The sequence below is a fragment of the Vulpes vulpes genome, chromosome 7 (assembly GCF_048418805.1).
Source record: "Vulpes vulpes isolate BD-2025 chromosome 7, VulVul3, whole genome shotgun sequence".
NCBI lineage: Eukaryota > Metazoa > Chordata > Mammalia > Carnivora > Canidae > Vulpes > Vulpes vulpes.
In genome coordinates, this window is record NC_132786.1 from 107,438,979 (window position 1) to 107,459,439 (window position 20,461).

Genomic DNA, 20,461 nt, shown 5'->3' on the forward strand with positions numbered 1-20,461 from the left:
TGCCAAGAGATTCAAAACATATTCCAGTATGCAAAATTCTCTCTTGCCCTTTCCAGCAGTTATCAGTCAGTCATTTCTTAAGCAATTTGTTCATTATGGAATATGTACCTGGGGGATCTCGCAGGAACTATGGTTGTTGACTCTCAAATGTGTACCTCTAGCTATGCCTTCTCCCCTGGGCCCCAAATACCTCGCTCCATCCATCTCCTTGACCTCCTCAAGTAGATGTCCCACCCCACCTGTAGCCTAACATTCAAAATAGAACCAAACCCCCTACTCCACTAAATGGCATCTAACTTCGGAGAACCGGATTCCTCTCTTCCCACCCTCACCCTTTTCTCTAGCGATTGTCAAATTTACCTCCAACTGTATCTTGCACTTGTCTACTTTCTCCTTCTCCATGAATGCCACGTGGTTTGGGTCACGGTCATTTCTTGCCTGGATTATCACTGTCAGCAGCCTGCTGGCTGATCTCACTGCTTCCACTGCTGGCACTCTCTCTGCAGCTCACCCCCCCGCCCCGCCCCAACACACACACCATTCACCAAACAGGAGCCCAAATCATCATTATTGAATATAAATCTAATGGCTTTAACAGCTTCCCATTGCTCTTAAAAATAGAACTTCTTGCTGTGCCTTTGAGCCATTATGGGTCTCCTGCACTGGTCACTTCCCTGCCTGTACCATTCTTCTTCTTCTTCTTCTTTTTTTTTTTTTTAAGATTTTATTTATTTATTCATGAGAAACAAAGAGAAAGGGAGAGATATAGGCAGAGGGAGAAGCAGGCTCCCTGCAGGGAGCCCAATATGGGACTCCATCCGAGGACCCTGGGATCACACTGAGCCAAAAGCATATGCTCAACCACTGAGCCACCCAGGCATCCCTCTACCATTCTTCTCAGAGTGCACTGCCCGGTAACCCGACCAGCCTCTGCTCCCATTAAAAAAATCACAGCTACTATCTTCAGATCTGCCCTTTACTTGGAATTCTCCAATATTCTCTGCATGTCCCGGCCTCAGATCAAAGTTCACCTAATAACAGAAGCCTTCCCTGAACCCCATAAAAATTAGCACCTCATGGCACCGTGCTCTCTTCTGAACACAAAGCTGGCACTAGGTGTTGCTTCTGCAACTACCCATTGCCATTGATGGTTGTTCTCCTTTGGGTACGAGAGTAAGAGGGAGGAGGACCCAGTCTGAGTGGTAAAAAAAAAAAAAAACAACAACAACACCTCCCAACCGTCAGATCTTCTTTGTCATATCATCCCATTTATTTTGTTTGTAATACGTAATATACTATCTAATATAATTTCTATTGTATTTGTTTGCCTGTCGCTTATACATCTCCCTCCAGGAGAATTCAAGCTCCAGAAACTTCATCGATCATAATTGCATGGACTCCTCTAGAATTGAACCCAGTGCCAAGCAGCAGTGGGCAATCAGTAAATATATGGTAAAATGATGAAAAAAAATAGAGAATGCTAACATAAGGAATTTAGAATTCTCAAACGATTACTAATAGCATATCAGATTTACCAAATGCTGTTATTAGGGTAGTGACTTGGACTTTTGGCAGTTAGGGTTCTTACTTAAACACAGGCTAATATTTTTTTCCTGGAAATATTCTAAATTTCTTTTGGCCTTTCTAAAAGGCCAAAATGTCAAGATTTACTTGCATGACTAATTTAAAGTCAAGTTCCACTGGAACTACCTAAAGAGTATACAATAAGTAGAAATTCTTTTGTGACTAAATGATTTGCTGTCATTTGTCTTTTTTGAAATTGCTGGAGTGAATTTCAACTCAAAAAAGTAATTTCAAAAAAAGGGAAATAAAACTACATACCATTATTTCAAATTGTTCTCCCTTTAAGAACCTTCATTTCCTCTCCATCTTCGCTATAGAGTACTGTATTTTGGAAGATTTTTTTTTTTTTAAATGCAAAAGTGATTTGTAGAACTGAGGTTTCCAGCTTTCACCTAGGACAGTGGCCTATCTTAAATTGCAGTAACACCTTATTTTGCTTTCTAGTGAATTGTATTCACTTTTTAAATATCACTTTAAATGTCCCATTTTCTCTAGTTGTTGGTGTCCTTAAGTATCTTCCCATTCCACTTTCTTTTACCTTTATTTGTAAAAACTGTTCTTTTAAGCTTACAAAAGCATTTCACTTTATCATTATGCTTTTAAATTTTTGATTCGCCATACCTGGGTATCCTGCAGTCTTATAGTCTTGTAGCTTGAGGCATTTATCTTGTCTTGGGCATATCTGGAAGATCTTAACAAGCCACATTGATTGACTATGTCATTTCAACTAACTCAGTACATTTCAAATTAGATTTAAAGTAAATTTTACTATTCTACAATCCTCCCCCTTTTCTTATTTTATTCATTGAAAATAAATGTTTTTAAACATATATGCATTGGGGGAACATGATAATTCTACTGATTCAAGACATTTGGACAAGGTATGTCTCTAAAGTAATGAGATTGATTTTGCAAGCCACAAACAAAAATCAATCCCATTACCTTTTAATTGGCTTTATGTGTAGTAATCAGAAGGCTATTTCTTCTCTGGTAAGAAATATTTCTGTTCTTTTTATCCTAGACTTTCCCCACCTATCTCCTTCTTTTCCCCCTTCATATTGACACAAACTAGAATAAAGGGCTTTTTCCATCATATTTCTCCTCAGCTCTCAGCTCATTCTGTAATGTACTCAGGTTTTTACTTAATGTGATTTCATCCTGAGCTTGACTTGCTTTGGTTGTAGACCTACCATTACCATAGTCAAGGGGGAAAACCTTCCAATAAAACAAATGTCAGAAAAAAAAATTTTAGACAGATGAATTTTATTTTTTTCCAAATACAGAACTGAAAATTTTGCGATTTTTTAAACAAAAACTCTCTTATTGACAAGTACTACCAAAATATATGGCCCTCCAAAAAAAGAAGTCACTCTCTTTAGAATACTTTGAACTTCTTCTAATGTAATGCAGACCTGGCATGTTTGCAGCTATAAATATTTAGTCATTTCCAAGTGGTATCATAAGCAGAGGATAAGGGGCTCTTGAGGACAAGCTGTTACAGAATTCAGAGACTCAGGAGCTCTGAGCCAAGGGGACAGGTGGGCTGAACTGGAGAGAGCTCCTCCAGTATACCAAAGAATAGTGTATATGCTGAAGCATAAATTGAGGCAAAAGTGGAAGGTTTCTTCTTAAAAGAGTAAGGACAATGAAGGGGGAGATTAAACAGTGATTGATAATAAGTAAAATTTCTTGGGAATCTTCCTTGATCTCTTTAGGTGATTTTTATCTCTGAAAATCAAACTTGAAAATGTATATTCCTTTATATAATTACTTGAGGTGAAATACTACATCGTGTAGTTAGTTGTTTTAGGAAAAAAAGAACAATAGCATCTGGCATTACAGCACATGCTCTCTTACCCTTAGTTAACCCATGACAGCTATAACCCAAAATACATCACTCCCTGATAAGGGGCAGGAGTGGGGTGGTCCAGGCTGCAGCACAGTAGATATGAGGAGGTGCTGACTTTCATAGGGCCAACCTTATATATCCAAACAGGAAGCACATAACTCACCTCCACAGCAGTTGCTATCTAGCACAGCACACAGTATGTCTGCTCTGTGACTCAGAGGTCAAGTCCAGCAAAATCTCAGGTGTGGCCAGGTTTATCCAGGAAGGAGAGCCAGGTACAAAGCACTGGGTGCATTGGTGGGGTTTTAAAGATAGGCTTCTTGGTTGCTCACCTGGTTAAACATTAACTGAGAAATAATGCTGATAAAGGTTAAGCCACACTTTGCCTTGGGCAAGGCTTGTCTCTAGAGTAGTATGGCCTGGCTAACCAAGCAGTGAGAGGTTAAACAGATTTGTAACACTGATTCTACTTTCCATCAGAAAAATGTGGGTAGTATAATCTCAGAGCATCCCAGTCCAAAGGGACTACCCTAAATGATATTGCCGAATTATTTACCCATCAGTCTTTTCATAGTAATGAGAATTAACACACTTGGAGTGTTTGCTGTGCCCTGAGTACTGGGTTAGTTTTACACAGGTCATTCCTCATGGGAATTCCAAGAGGAGATAAGACAAGCAGCGCAGGAGCAGCAGAGTCTGAGTTAAACCCAGACCAAACCTCTAGCCAGTGGTTCTCAGCTGTGGTCCCAGGACCAGCAGCAACAGCATCCATCTGGGAACTTGTCGGAAATGCAGATTCCCTGGCCCACCCCAGACCTTCTGAATCACAAACCTGAATACGGGGCCCAGAAATCTGGGTTTTAACCAGATTTAACAGTTTTAACAGTCCTGCAGGTCATCCTGATGCTCACTCAAGTGTGAGAATCATTGTTCTCATTCTGTCTGTTTTTTATGTCCTGCTGCTTTCCCTGTGCTCTAGGATAGAAGAATCAAGATGCTCTGTCCCCTAATGATGCTTCCTGTTTGCCTAGCACTGTGCGAGACTCTTCATGGACTTCAAAGTAGATGCCAAGTCACCCCATAGCCTTCTTTTGTTGTCTACACATACTTCCTCCTGGATGTTATTTTCCATCCTTTAAAAATATTTTGCTTTTGCCTTTCTTTGCTATGTCTAGCTTTCCCATACCCAAGAATCTTGCAGAAGCCAAATAACGGATCCTTTTACGAGTGCTTAAGTCAGTACTTAATTGAGCCTAGTTTCCTATACCCACCCCACCCCCTAGTTTGTTACACTTCTTAGTGTTATGTTTACAACGAAAATATTTAAATTCCATTCTAATATGATTTATACTCATGTTTGTTCATATTCAGTATATACTGTTTTGAACTCCAGCTGTTTTTAGTTGTTTTTCTCTTTTTGTGACTAAAGACAAACTCTTGATTATTCACCCTTGCTTTTAATGGACATTTGCATTAATGAAAATCACCAAATCCATTATCATTATGTCAGGAATACTTTGAATTATATTTCTGTATCCCAAGGTGGTAGTCCCTTTACTCAGAGGTCATCTGTGTGCTTCATGAGCATTTCCCAATTCAGGACTGTAGTTGGCTAATTTACTAATAAAAGTCAGTCCGCACTGGTATTCTCCTGGCCTCACCTCCTTGCCTCAACCTACCACTCCCCTTCTCATCTCCAGGTCAACATTGAGCCATTGGTAATCAATCACCTTTGGCTGTGTCCTTTAACAAATCACAGTGTCACTTGACATTAGCTCTAAGTACACTGCATCTCCGTCTTGTCGGACAGAACAGCAAGCTTTACTTCAGCAATGGTATCTCTCTCTTTCTTCCTCCTTATTTACATAGCCAGTGTCATCACCTCATTCACTGTGGAAGGAAATTGAATAGCCTTGGCATAGTTGGACAAAGGCATATTAGTTGCCATCCAGCACCTTGTGTTCTTCTAGGTAATTATGCATCAATTGTTTGAGGAATTGTTCTCAAATTTCCCCAGCTATTTCTACCAAGTCTGTAACTACACTTTTCTAGTTTGTCTTTTTGCTGTTGTTGTGGTCCTCAGGGTTCCATGATTTCTCAAAGACCATGCTTAATGATATTTCCACAATATCTTTCAATTCAGGGATGCAGGTCAGGTCCCTTAGTGCTTTGGGCTTCTCAGTCTGTTTAACGGTATTCTTCAACCATGTTCTGCTTTAGTTCAGCTTGATTTTCAAGTTGGCACCAGTATCTCATGGATTAAAAATTAATGATTCTCTCTTCCCACTACGGTAAGGGATGGAAGGGCATGAATACAAAGAAATGATTTGACCCACCATTAAACGAAAAGGCCCTGGAGGCATTGGCAGGCTCTGAGTGTTGAGCTAACAATAAGATGTCCTGACACGGATTATTATAAAGAATGGACTCCAATATTTGTTAGTCTAGCAGAAGCATTGGCAAACTATAGCCTGTCAGCTCTTTTGGTAAATCAAGTTTTGATGGAATACAGCAATGCTCATTACTTGACAAACTGTCTATGGCCACTTTCATGCTCCCATGGCAAGTGGAGTGCTTGAAACAGAGACTGTTTCAACGACAATGGTCCTCAAAGGCTAAAGTATTTGCCATCTAGACCTTGCCAGAAATAGTCTGGCAGCCCTTAGTTTTGCACTACAAGTAACTATGAAGAGTGAGTTAATATATGTAAAGTTTCTGACAGTGCCTGGCATTTACATATGGGAATTATTGGTCTTTAATTTCTACCATCTCCCAAGCACTATAACAATGTTAGCAAAAGAGAGGGAATTTTAGACCTGTTATTTGATGAATGAATGGATGAATTTGATCCCAAGCCATTTTCAGAAACATTTTGGCTTTCATGTTTAACACATGTAAATTGATGGACATGGCCAAGGCAGTGACAATAAGCAGGTACTCTTTCACCAGCTTTCTCATGGCCACTTTTTTCTCATCAAGAAATGGTAGCCTGTTAGAAATGATGGCACACTCCACAAGCAGGAAATTAGAAAGGGTATGTAGAATCTGTTGACTCAAGAATGACACCTGAACATGTAAACAAATTTGCTTTCTTAGATTTCAAGAACAAAGCTGGTATTACTCTCCTATGAAAAGTCTATATGTTATTGAATTCTGACTAATGATTTGCACGCTGAAGCATTTGAGGGAAAGAGTGCTATGTCTGCAACTTACTATGAAATACATCCCCTAAAAAAGTTGAATTAATGGATGGATAGAGGAATGGATAAATAGGTATATCATAAAGCAATTATAGTGAATATTATAGAATCTAAGTGGTGTATATGAGTACTTGCTGTAAAAGTCTTTCAGTTTTTGTGTATGTATGAACATTTTCATAGTAAAAAGTCAAGAAGAAAAAACAAGGGTTGTTTGTGCAAGAGGAGTAATGGCAGGATGTGCTTTTGCCCAGGAAACAAAGACAATCTCTTGGGTGTACAGCCCTGAACAGCAGGAGAGTGTCTCATGTCAGCGCTGCTGGAAGCACCATAAAGCTAGCTCAAGAATTTTTAACATGGACTATTCATCAGAAAAAGAATTCAAAAGCAAGGACACTTATTAATAAGGCACTTTCACTCTTATTTATTACCGTATTGGGAATTATTTTAGGTGGAGTGCCTCTTTCAGAAATGCTAAATTAGGTAATTTTTAAAAATAATGGAGAACAAGCTTCCAGATTTTATGGCATCGTCACCATATAGAGGAATGAGTACTGGACCAGAAATCAGGGACTGTGTTTCCTAAATCTGCTGTTAGCCCTGGGTAGGATTGTGAGCAAGCTAATTTACCACTCTGAACTGCAGCTTTCTTGTCTATTAGAAGGAGGCAAAGATACATATTCCACATTCCTGTAGGGAGAACAAATGTTAAAAGCATTCTGAAGGCCACAATGATTTCACCAGACAATGAGTTCTCAATTGGGGTGATATTCATGCTAAGGGCCACGGGGGCACATCAGTTCTTAAGGGGGCACACTCTTCTAATGCGTAAAGCACATAGAACATAAAGATATGTGTAAAGCAAAGATACACACATAGAACATAAAGATAGATATATATTCTATCTGTAGTATTACAATTCTATTTGGGGGAGATGATTAGGAAGAAAAAAAAAATGTGTGAAATGGCTCCAAAGAAAGATTATAATGCAAAAAATATTGAGGACATTTCATTAGAAAGTCTTTCATTTCTATCACCTCCCAGGTTGTTTCTCTTTCTTGGGGTAGATTAATTTTATTCATCAGTTGGAACACATACATTTGAATACTTACACTGAATACTTACATTTAAATATTCCTATTCTAGAAGGAGGAGGGAGGAAAAAAACTGAGGAAAAGAAAGAGAATGATGGGCTTTCTTTGCCTTTTCCAAAGTACATACAGGACCACTTAACCCAAACACTATTAAGCGCCGAAGGAAGGAATTTACTAACAAGAATGAGGAAGTAAATGAATATACTCACCCAATCTTTTTTCCCCCTAGAAATTTAATAGAAGCATTAAGTTTTCCTTGATTTGATTCAATTCTGTTGGGTACTTCAAGCTTTTTGAACCTAAGAGGTATTTGGAGAATTTAAAAAGAGTTCCAAGGAGAATAATGAAGATGAATTAAGGATTGGAAATAAGATCTATTAGAAAAAGTTAAAAGAACAAGAATTATTTAGTGGGAGGAAGAACAAGCAATTAAGTAACACAGAGATGGCTTTTAATAGTGGAAACTTTATCCTATAGAGAATAGTCTCATCTGCACCAAAGACCAAAGGAAGGGGGAAAATGTATTTTGAAGCAAGAAGAATATGAGATTAGATGTTAACCTAAAATTTCTATTTATGATTAAGTCTTGCATTTTTATTCTCCTTTATGAGATTTTTAAAAATATGGTGTCGATCTGTAGAAAATATCAGGAGGATGGACAGATGGACCCATCATCTTTGATTCTCCTGCCCTGGTGGGAGGCCGATCAGCCAGTCTGGCCAGTATCACTGACCTCCATGGGATTTGGCTTGATAGGAGTAAAGAGCCATTTTATGTGGAGCTGTGGCTTCAGGATGCCAGAGGATGAATACAAAGCTCTAGCCAACAGTGCCAGGGCAGAGTGCAGTACACCTAAATGGGTTGTCCACACAAGGAGAGCTCAAGGTAGATGGTGGGGGCCAACACAGGAAGCCAAGAAATGAGTACCAGGGAAGATGTAGCAAGGAAAACTGGGTCAAAATGAGCTGCTAGAAAGATGCTCTGGTCCAGCCAGAGGGATGAGTATGACCCATGGCGAGGCTTTTGAGTATTCTTGGAAGCCTACAGTGGGAGTAGGATCAAAATCCACATAGAATGGGTCAAAATCCACATAGACTGGGTCAAAATCAATATAAATGTGTTAAGAGGGTGCCTGGATGGCTCAGTTAAGCATTTGCCTTCGGCTCAGGTCATGATCCCAGGGTCCTGGGATCAAGCCCTATGTCTGGCTCCCTGCGCGGTGAGGAGTCTACTTCTCTCTCTCCTCTCCAGCTCGGCTCATGTTCTCTGTTGCTATCTGTCTCTCTCTCAAATAAATTGATAAAACTTTTAAAAAATAGACTTTATATGTATGTACATATAAACTCTTTCCCTCAAATGCCTCAGCATGCAAATATATAGAATATTTATATATATATATATAATATACACACAGACACACACAAAGTCTTAGGAAGAGATTCCAAGCTTCCAGGAAGGTATTCATTCCCTCTGTGTTTTGGAACTGCTGCCCAAATTTGTGCTTCCCAGTACTGATATGTGTGTCAGAATCTCTTGTGGAGCTTGATAAACTTTGTAGCCACTCTGCCTCCAGCCTTGGAGATTGGGATTTAATGGGAATATCCTAAAATATCATTTAGGATTCTGTTGTGAGCAATAGAAGTCAATTCTGGCTAAATTCAGAGAGTGAAAAAAAAGATGGAGGAGGGAGGGTAGTTGGAAGGATATGAATAAATTACCTTTATAGAAAGAAAAGCTTAACAAAGAGCTTTGGGAAGGATATGTGAAGCAGGACATCTCCAGGGATCCAGGAAGCAGGAATGATGCACTTCCAGACAATAGTGTGATGGCTAGGGGCCCGAGCTCCAGAATGCTAAGGCTTACTTTTCTACTCCGCTTCTCTGTGCCTCAATTCATCCTTTGGAAATGGGTGTAATAGATCTTACCTACTGGATACTCATGAGGATTGAATGGATTAATACATGTAAAGAGAGTGCTTATGACAATGCTTGGCACATTAAAAGTTCTTAATAACTATTAGCAATTATTGTTGCCATGCATGCAGATCAACTTCAACAGAGCTGTCTTTCAGACAATCAGTTACTTCCACTGAAGCAGAGCTCTGTGCAACAAACTCTGTTGGGTACCAGGACGAGAGAAAGACAGGAGCTTTTCCCTCAGGGAGCTCATTTCTAGAGGTCACAAAGGCCAACAATCCTAATCCCACTAAGATTATGGCCTTAACTCAGGCCTTTAGTTCAGAGGGAGGATAAGAAATAATACCTAAACTGGTTCAAGGCAGCCAGGAAAGATTTTCCCAAGATGGCAGCATTTTACCTCATATTTATTTTTTTACATTTATTTATTTATTTATTTGTTTGTTTGTTTTAAATATTTTATTTATTTATTCATGAAAGACACAGAAAGAGAAAGGCAGAGACATAGGCAGAGGGAGAAGCAGGCTCCAGGCAGGGAGCCTGATGTGGGATTCAATCCCAAAACCGCGGATCACGCCCTGAGCCAGGGGCAGGTGCTCAACCTCTGAGCCACCCAGGCATCCCTCATTTATTTATTTTTACTGAATTATAGTTAACATACTCTTACGTTAGTTTCAGACATATAACATAGTGATTCAACCCGTTTTTCATTATGCTATGCTCACCACAAGTGTAACTACCATCTCTCACCATATAGTATTGACTATATTTCCCCTGTGCTGTACCTTTCATCCCCGTGACTTATTCATTTAACAACTAGAAGCCTCACCCATTTTGTCCATCCCCCCACTCCCCTCCTTTCTGGCACCATCAGTTTGTCCTCTGTATTTATGGATCAGTTTCTACTTTTTGTTTGTTTATTCATTTGTTTTGTTTTTTAGATTCCACATGTAAGTGAAATCATATAGCATTTGTCTTTCTCTACCTGACTTATTTCACCTAGCAAAATACCTCTAGGTTTGTCCATATTGTCACAAATGGCAAGATCCCATTCTTTTTTTGTGATTAATATTCCATTGTGTATATATAATATATACATAACATATGTAACAAATGAAATAACAAGCATTGGCAAGGATGTGGAGAAAAAAAAAAACCCTCATCCACTATTGGTGGGAATGCAAGCTGGTGCAGCCACTGTAAAAAACAGAATAGAGGTTCCTCAAAAAATTAAAATTAGAATTACCATATCATGCAGAAATTCCATTACTGGGTATTTACCCAAAGAATACAAGAACACTGATTTGAAAGATACATGCACCCCTATGTTTATTGCAGCATTATTTATAATAGCCAAGATGGAAGGAGCCCAAGTGCCCATCAATAGATGATAGATAAAGAAGATGTGGTGTACATACACAATGGAATATTACTCAGCCATAAAAAGAATGAAATTTTGCCATTTGCAACAACCTGGATGGATCTAGAGGGTATAATGCTAAGTGAAATAAGTCAGTCAGATAAAGACAGATACCATGATCTCACTCATATGTGGAATTTAAGAAACAAAACAAACAAAAAACAGACTTTTAAATATAGAGAACTGGTGGCTGTCAGAGGGGAGGTGGGTGAGGACATGGGTAAAATGGGTAAAGAGGATCAAGAGCACACTTATTGTGATAAGCACTGAGTAATGTGCAGATTTGTTGAATCATTATATTGTACACCTGAAATTAATATAGTACTGCATGTTAATTATACTTGAAAAACAAATAAATAAATAAATAAATAAACAAACAGACAATTTACCTCTTATTTTTAAGATCAGTGAGATTTTGTCAGGTTAAGGCAGAAATGGGTTGGAGAGCAAGTATTAGAATTCCAGGCAGAGGAAATATCCTGTCCAAAGAATGATCGGAATGTAAGACTAAACAGGATGTGTTTCAGAAACTACAAAGATCTCTGTGGCAGGAATGTAAAGAATTGGGGAACAAGGATGTGGAGGGCAAGAGTGTGTGTGCTGGTAGGGACATATTCTGGATACACAAGCAAGACCATGCTAGGAAAATCCTGCATGTCATTCTTTTATTCACTCCCCAAGTATTTATTGAGTACCTACCATGTGCCAGCTCTGTTCCAAACTCTAAGGATAATGGCAATAAACAAAACATAAAAGTTTCTATCATTGTGTAGTTTCCATTTGAAGGAAAAATATTGGCAATAAACACACAAGTATCTCACAATAAACGCATAGTATCTCAGATGATGACAAGTGTGATGGGAAAAAATAAGCCAGAAAAGAGAGATGGGGTATGCCAAGGTGAAGAGGTACCACTTTTAAGTGGGGTGGTCTGGGATTCACTGAGTTGTATAGGTTTGACTACTTGGCAGTGGAAGCCAGTGAAGAATTATGAGCAGAGAACTTGATGAGATCCACATTTTCTGACTTCAGTATGAAAGACAGATTGGAGGGCGATAAAAGTATAGACAGGAGAACCTGTAAAATGTCTGTTTCAATGGTTTGGGTGAATAAATAGCCCAGTGGACATGGAAATAAAGACATCATTTCAAGAGTAAGGAATTACATGGACAGGATTTAGTAGCAGAGTACAGGTAGGATTGGGAGAGAGGAGGAATCTGAGATGTCAGTTTCTAGCTTGGACACTGGGTAGATGATGCTCTGGTGGTACCATTCAGAGGGATGAAGAGTAATGGAGGTTGGCCATCACCTGTGATAGAAGATCTGCTGGTAACAGTCAGCTCATGCAGGTCTCCAGAATGGGCAGTTTTACGAGTTTAACAATTTTGGGGTCAACCCATCTATTTATTATAGCAGAATCAGTGTTTTTCATGAGTACGTCTCCTCTGTTGTCTCCTGGACCATTTCCCTTCCTTTCAGTGTAAAAACAAGACTACGGACTCTAGCATCCATAAGATGTTGGTTTGGATCTCATCTCCATGCCACTGTATGATCTTCAAGTAATCTAACCATATGGAGTTTTCTCTCCTCATCTGCAAAAAGGGAACATCAATTGCAGTGTGACTTGCCTCTTGGGAGGACTATAGCACACACACTGAAGGTGCCTGTTAAGTGCTGGATCCTTCTCTGCTCCTTCCAAGCTCTGCCCTTACCTTGGTTCTGTGTCAGCGTCAGCAGGTCTGAACCTGGAGAAAATCAGAGTGGGGAACCAAAGACTGATGTGCAAAGTGGGGTATTTGAATGTGTGTATCTGGGTGTAGTTGCCCTGCCATTATTTTTCAAATCCAAATACAACTAATTTGGCCAATTCACCTTCCTCTTTTATGATGAGTATTTTGTATGGTTGCCCATAAAATGAAACCTAGGAAATCGGGACATCACTGAGGTACTGCACAACCAGCCGTTTCAGACAATGCTTCAGCTCCCCGGGGCAGAGAGGTTCCTCTGTGACTGGGGGGAGCCATGTGTGGTGGAAGTTTTGTTTCCAACCCAGTGATCAGGGCAGAGTTTCAAAGGAACATGCTGTGAGGGATGAAATCCCATAGCAGTAAGGGATTTAAACATTAGTTCACATGTATGCATAGCATGGATGGTTACTCCCAAGTAATAGCTTAAATTTTTTCTTTAGTGTTTTCTATATTTCGGGTTCTTTACAAGTTTTTCAAGGGGAAAAAGGAGAGTTTCCTTATTAATGTTATTGGGATGTCGGTCTGTTAAGTTTGGTATTTACGTGAGCTATTTCCTTGAGTAGTTGGAAGTGTCTGTCTTTTCTTAAAAGCTACTTTTATAAATTATCAGTGTTCTCATAAATACATATTCCCTCTTACCTTCCTTTTACTCTATGTTGCTTTATGTATTTAAGGCACTTATTGCTTATTTATATTTTGGTCCAAAAAGTTTTTTTGAATAACATTTCTTGGGAATGCTCAAGAGTCTAGAGTTCTTTTTCATCTAAAACAAGGTTTCTCAGGCTCAGCGCCATAGATATTTTGGGTGGAATATTTCTTTGTTGTAGGAAGGCTGTCTTCTGCATTGCAGGATTTTACCAACATCCCTGGACTCTATCCACTACATGCTAGTAGCACCCTTCCCTGTGACAATCAAAACTATCTCCAGACGTTGCCAAATATCCGCTGGAGAACAAAAACATCACCCACCCTGCCAGTTGAGAACCACTGGTCTAAGAAAATTCTTTTACTTCTTATTTGTTCTAATATTATCACTGATTTTTAAGTCACAATTCCTGGAAAAATCTGAAGAAAAAAAAGGAGACAGAAAACAAACCAAATGAATGGGAACTGCTTTGGTCCCGAGCACCCCTAATCTGATATATTGTGTATGTCTATAAATTAGCAGAATTTATTCATGCTAGGTTACTAAATAAACTTGTATCTACTTAACAGAACTTTGGAAAGCCATTGGTGACCTTTTAAGGAGGTTTATTATGGAAAGACTGGCCAGTAGATATTTTTATAATACGTTGCAATCAAGACAGGAAGGAATTTACCTCATCAGTGCCCCATCAGAATTCTAGAAGCCTTAAAGTAATGTCGTAAGGAAAAAGAAGGCCTTTGGTTCTAGATGAAAAGAAATAGGAGATTTTAAAGTTTGCTCAGTTTTAATTCTATCTATGCACTTTGACTACAAGAATATAATTTCAGTACTTGCATTTTCTTTCTGTCCTTTTCAATAGAGAACTTTGATTTTTAATTAGAAAGGAATTATCCATATTTATTTTTTTTCTGGATAGAATTGCCCAATATCACCAATATAAATCCCGCCATCAAAGCCTTTTCTTCTGACCTTGATCTGTATCTCAGACAATTCAGCAGTCTAACTGCCCTGTGTAGGAGGTTGCTAAATTAGGTTTTAAAATTATTTTTATTAAGTAAGAACTTAACATATACCAGCTGCTAAGGGATTATAAAAGCTTTGTTTTTTCAATAATTGGAAACCTTGTTTACAGAGGACTCACAATATTCTTTAAATGTCTTTGTGTTGAATATAAAGGAACTTGTGTTTATCTAGGCAATGATAATCTGACTATAAAGCAAACTCATTTAAGGATTATGCTTCCTGTCTCTCACTATGCAGCTGTCACCCTACTGTTCTCTCAAGCTTTGCAAAACGCTGAGAATTATTCCTTAAAATTAGAAGAATAAATTGGAAAATAAACCAGGTAGCTGGGAACACAGAAAATTTTAAATTACAAGGAAGTAGTCGAGAGACCCACCATATCACTACCTGTAAGCAAATTTATGACAAATTCCTCCATTTGTTATCTCATTGACAGAAATCAGCTCATTCCAAAGAGATTTTAGAGGGTTCAATCCTGGCAAAGAAAAGTTAAGAGCAATTCAGATAATCTAAGATTTAACCAAAGTGGAGACTTGTGTGCTTGCAAACAAAGGCACCAGCATTGGCTGGTATCTGCTAGGAAGAAGCTGGGAATCACAGTGGTTCAAGGTGTCTGTGTTGGATCTGAAGCTCCTTACTAGCCCCATGACCTCGGGCAAGTTACTTAGCGGCCGTCTGCAAAATAATAGCATTCACTTACCTCATAGGCTTGTTTGGGGACTTAAATGAGATAAACATGTGAAACTCTAAAGACAGTTCCTGGCAGAGAGTAGGCACTGGATAAATGTTAACCTATTACGGCAATGTTCCCAGCCCCACAGTTTTTTACATGCATTATCTCATCTGAGCTTTATTAAAACAGTACACTTTTATAACTCCAGTTTTATTGAAAATTGAGGAAAATGAGATGCAAAGGAGTTTAATAACCTACTCAGGGTCACACAGCAATTGAATTGACATCAGGCCTCTGCCTTCTTAATCTTTGCCTCATTCTGCAAACATGTAATGAGCACAGGCATCCTTTGCTCTCCAAACAGTCACTATCAGAATATATGCTATACCAACTAAACAAAAGATTTTCATCAAAATAATTCTCCCAGCTACAACCCTGCTGTAACAAGTTCTCACCTGCTACGATAAGTTCTCACGTTCATCGCAGCTTCTCAAACCGTAATGTGTACATGACTTCCCTTCGAAATGCAAATGCACTATTTCTAACAAGCTCCAAGGTGTGGCCAGTGCTGCAGGTCCCAGGATCACACTTTGAATAGCAGGGCGCTAGGAGATGGAAGGGGGCTTCTTGCATATCTTACCGTTTTCCTGATCGACCTGGTTTCGTGCTTAAGCACACACTGCACATGATATCCATAATTCTACTTTTTCCCTGAGGGTTTAGTCCCTTGGTATTTGTTTAGGGCAGATACCAGGGGGCATTACCAATGCAGGTCTAATCCAGATGGTATTTTTTTATGGTACCTGCTTAGTATAGGAAAATGAGGTTCCTATCCTCTCCAGCAGTGGACTGCACACAACTCTATCTGCTAATTATTCGATTAAGTGTTAAACGGTTATGTAATTGGGCTTTAAATGTTTTATATTAGGAGCAACCTTTATCAGATTATTATATAGTTATTTAAAGGCATGTTAGTAATATTTGAGAAATCTATATTTTTGAATACATTATTTTTTTCTATTTAAAATAATGGAATATAGGCTCTTGCTGTTTGACATTTTGGTGCCTGACACATTTTTAGGAGTAAGTTAGATTCAGAGAATGCAGGCCTACACTCATTCTGTGCCAGACCAGAAGCAAAATCCTAGGAATGTAATGATGAAGACCAAAACTGCTGCTTCAAAAAACTCATAAAGTAGTCACAGAAGAAATGGGCAGGTATATATTTAAAATATAAAAAGAGTTATGAGAGCACAGAGAAGAATGGGCCTAATATAACATTATATGTCAATTATACTTGAATTAAAAAATTAAAAATAAAGAATTTTTTAAAAAAAAGAATGGCCTAACTTTTCTTCCTGTGCAGGGAGGCCCTTTCTGGATACCACTAATAGCTTAGCCCTTTATCTGATATGCCATTTTAGCTAATAATCATTAGATTGCTCTTTGTCCCAACCACTGCTACAAGTATGCTGCACGTATTTACTCATTTAATTATTACAACAATTCAGTGAGGCAGGTGTACTTTTATTATCATGTCCACTTCAAAGATGGGGAAACAGAGGAACAGAGAGATTAGTAATTCGCTTATGGATTTGGCATCAAAGCCAGACAGTCTGAGTCTAGAGCCTTCCCTCTCAACCATCATGTGATCTGCCCCTATTTTATTAAAAGAAAATCCAAGACTTTAAGAACATGTGACAAACATGGACATATTGGAGAAAGCAAATTATAAAACTGCAAGTAACTCTGTTTCATTGGAGCATAGGATGAATGTGGCGTGAGGAGACCATTTGGTGGGAAGCCATAACATTTGCATTGGGTGTAGATAAGTAAGAACATGGTGTGTGGAGGGTATAAACAGGACTAGACAGGATTAAAGCCACCAACAGTAGTCACAGTACTGGCAATTATTATATTTGAGGTGTGACTATAAAGTCATAAAATAGATTTTGTGTTAACACATGTATTATGTGAGTGTGGTCCCTTTCCAACCCATCATCTTGGGAAGCCGTGTTTTATTTTCTGCTGAGTTCCCATTGCTCAGAGCATGTTGGGAATGTCTCTTCTAAAATATCTTCAGAACAAGACACAGTGCAGATTTTACTATCTTAGGGTCATGCCTCGTTTTTGTCTCAAATCTATTTCCTAGTTGGATCACTTCCCTTTTTTACTGAATTTGGCTTTGAATAACTTCTGCTTGTCTGCTGAAATAATACCCACTCCCAATTCAAGAAACAAATATATAGTTTCCATATAGTGGTGACTCTGACTTTAGTGTACACTTAAACATTATCTATGGGCTTAATCAAATAATATATTGTGGCGCCCACTTCAGGATTCTAGTTCAGTTGGTCTGAAGTAGGGGCCATAGTAGATTCCTAATCGATAGTCTTTAATAAGCATTCTGAAGTTTCTGTTTTCAATGACCAGACCACACTTTGAGAAAGGCAGCTCTAAGGATATCCAAAAGAAAGCATGATAGGTCTTCAAAAAGTTCCAAAAGAGAAATTCCAAAATATTATGATCAACACTGACATTGATGGCAAGTATTGCCCACCTTGGAAAACTATTCTCCCATAGATGATGCTTACCTAGGATAAACTCTTCAATTATGCTTTTAAAAATAATCTGCATGGGTACACCACATATACCGAATTCACCTGTGCTTCTGGAAGAGCCATTTCATGTGTTTGTTTGTTCACTGATGGTCTGCTCTGTGTTCTTCCTTAGAGAGAAACGTTCCTTTCTGAACCAGGTGGATCACCTAAGGATCCAGTATTTTAGGGTTCAGCACTATATCTACAAATTATTCAATTTTTTTTTTGTTTTCTTAAAATGGTGGGCTCCTTTCACTTCTTGGAGTTGGAGCAGTAAATCCCAAGAGCAGGCATTGCAGATCCAGTTTCTGTTAGTTATATCCACGGTAACCAGGTTCACCAAGGTTATGGGCTGTTCAACTCCAGCTGTTATCCTGAGATAAGCAGTAACAGGAATGCTCCAGAACCAACCAACATGAAAATGTTGGTATATGTCACATTTTTGTCCCTTGCTGAATCCCTGTGACTACCTAAATTAGCCCTATATATTTTTTTATCAAGTTCTTGATTTTAACAAATATAATCTTCAATGAGAATGTGAAGAGCTTCTGAGCTGCCTTACTTTTTATATATCTACTGTCTCCTGTCTTGATCACTGAAGAGAATCTCGTACAATTGGAAACTGAAATTTCATGCCACATCTTCCTTAATCAATCCGCATTTCACAGGTTGGTCCAGCTTCTACCCATGGCTTCTACCCAGGGCCTCACCTGGGGACTGAGTCAGGCTTCCTCTGGGCATTACTTGGTCACAGTGTCGAGATTGCTAGACTGTCTAGTCAGGTCCTTTGTTCCCACAAGCCCTGACACTCAGCTGACTGAGTTTTGTCTGGATATGAGGATTCAATATGTGGATGTTCTATGATTTTTCTAAGGCCATTTAACTTAATTGAAACTCTTGACAAGTTAAAAGCTTAGTGAAGTGTGGAGAGAAAGGCTATGTTTAGACCCCTTTGAGCAAAAAGTTTAGGAAAAGAATAGGTTTTTGTTTGTTGTTGTTTTTTTTAAATCCCAGCCACTATCTCTCTACCTTTAACAAGGACAGCTATATTATCTTTAAGAAAGGCAGAGACAACAAAGGGATCCAAGATGGAATCAGATTGCTATCAAAACAGCCCCAATCAAGGGAAGCAGTGACCTGATGAATGACCACATCCTCTCTCTTCATTGACTCTGACTTCCACCTTTCCTCTCTTCCTAGGTAGAGTTGCCAGATTTAGGAAAAAATAAAAACTGGATGCCTGATTCAATTTTAATTTCAGGCAAAAAAAATTCAGTATACATTCATGCAATATTTGGGACCTATTCCATGGCTCTATTTCATGGGTAGTCCATCCCACACAATTCAGTGCTTTTGTATGTTCTTGTGGTTTTCATAAGCAGATTTGTCCCTCAATTACATCAAACTGTCCTCTAGGCATGATTATTTGGTCTCCTTCAAGGCACCATAAATAGTGACTTTTCTATTTGGGGCCTATGTTAGATTTCCCAAGTTAGTTTCCTCCTGCTGCAAGTGCAGAACACCCCTGAGCTCCTCTTACCTTTCTTCCCCTACATCTGTGAAGTTATTTCATGAACTGTGACAGGGCTGAGCCCAGAGCCCCGAACACAGTAAGAGTGCCGTATATTTTTATGATTGATTAATGAACCCAAAGCAATTTGTTTTCTTCTTAGGTGTCAAATTCAACATTCATGAATTACTTCCCTGCATGCCAGGAGTTAGTAGTAGGCTCAATCTTCTATGCTGTCCATCTGGGAAGTTGGATGAAATTACTCTTTCCTTTTGGGGAGATAAGAGGAAACAAGTGGGGAATGGACTAGGGAGCTACACCCAGATTTGCAAACGTGTTATGGTTCAGCCAAAAAGATGGAAATAGAGTTGTCCTTACATATAGGGAATCATTTCAAAGGAGTGGAATATTGACTCTCAAAGATTGGAGAGCTATCTTACCCATTGCATGTTATTTACTTCCACTGACTTCTCTAGTTTAAATTTCTTCTATGGCATGTTGGTGTTGCAGACACATATCTACAGTATCATAAAAGTAAGAAAGAACTTTGAAAGCTAACAGAATGATATAAATGGCAAAATATTCAACTCATTAAAAAGCCTACCAGCATGTAGAGTAATGATACACATCAGATAACAAGGTGTCTTTTACACACTTTGTGCTTCTATTAATGAAATTATTTAGATCTTCCTTTGTAAATGACACTGAGCAGATTTCAAACCTTGAAGATTAAGAGCTATGAATACCCCTTCTTGGTTCAGTGCTTTTCAAGTGTAAAATGCACAGAAGAATGAACATATATTCAGACGTGTCTAGATGATGAGTTTTATGCCAGCGACGCTTGTCCAAGGCTAACTTGTGAATATGGTCCTTGACTCTCCCTTTTTGAACCTTTTCCTTTGCTCCGTGGCTCCTGACTATGCTCTCAGATCCCCTGCATCCTTTGGAGGGTGGAGGGAAGCCAGGAAACTAACTGCCCAGTACCTTGAAATCCCACCACTGTGCCTATGAGCCCTGCTGAGAAAACTGCCCATTTGATTGTGGACAGAAATGACTACAAATGAAATGGCTGCCAGACTCCCATTCAGCTCTAGTAAATAAACATAAACTTGCTGTCATAACCCTCAGTGAGAATCCTTAATTTAATATGGCTCTACTATATTTTCAGTGTCCCTGGAGTCAGGTTAGAAAAACAAAAGCT

At 38.8% G+C, this 20,461-nt stretch overlaps 1 protein-coding gene and 1 pseudogene across 2 annotated transcripts in view; both read left to right on the plus strand.

Annotated features, from left to right (window-relative positions):
• Positions 1 to 20,461, plus strand: part of CHN2 (chimerin 2) — a 295,623-nt gene that overhangs the window by 163,467 nt on the left and 111,695 nt on the right. The window lies entirely within an intron of this gene.
• On the plus strand, positions 1,085 to 1,199 carry LOC112915905 (small nucleolar RNA U3; annotated as a pseudogene).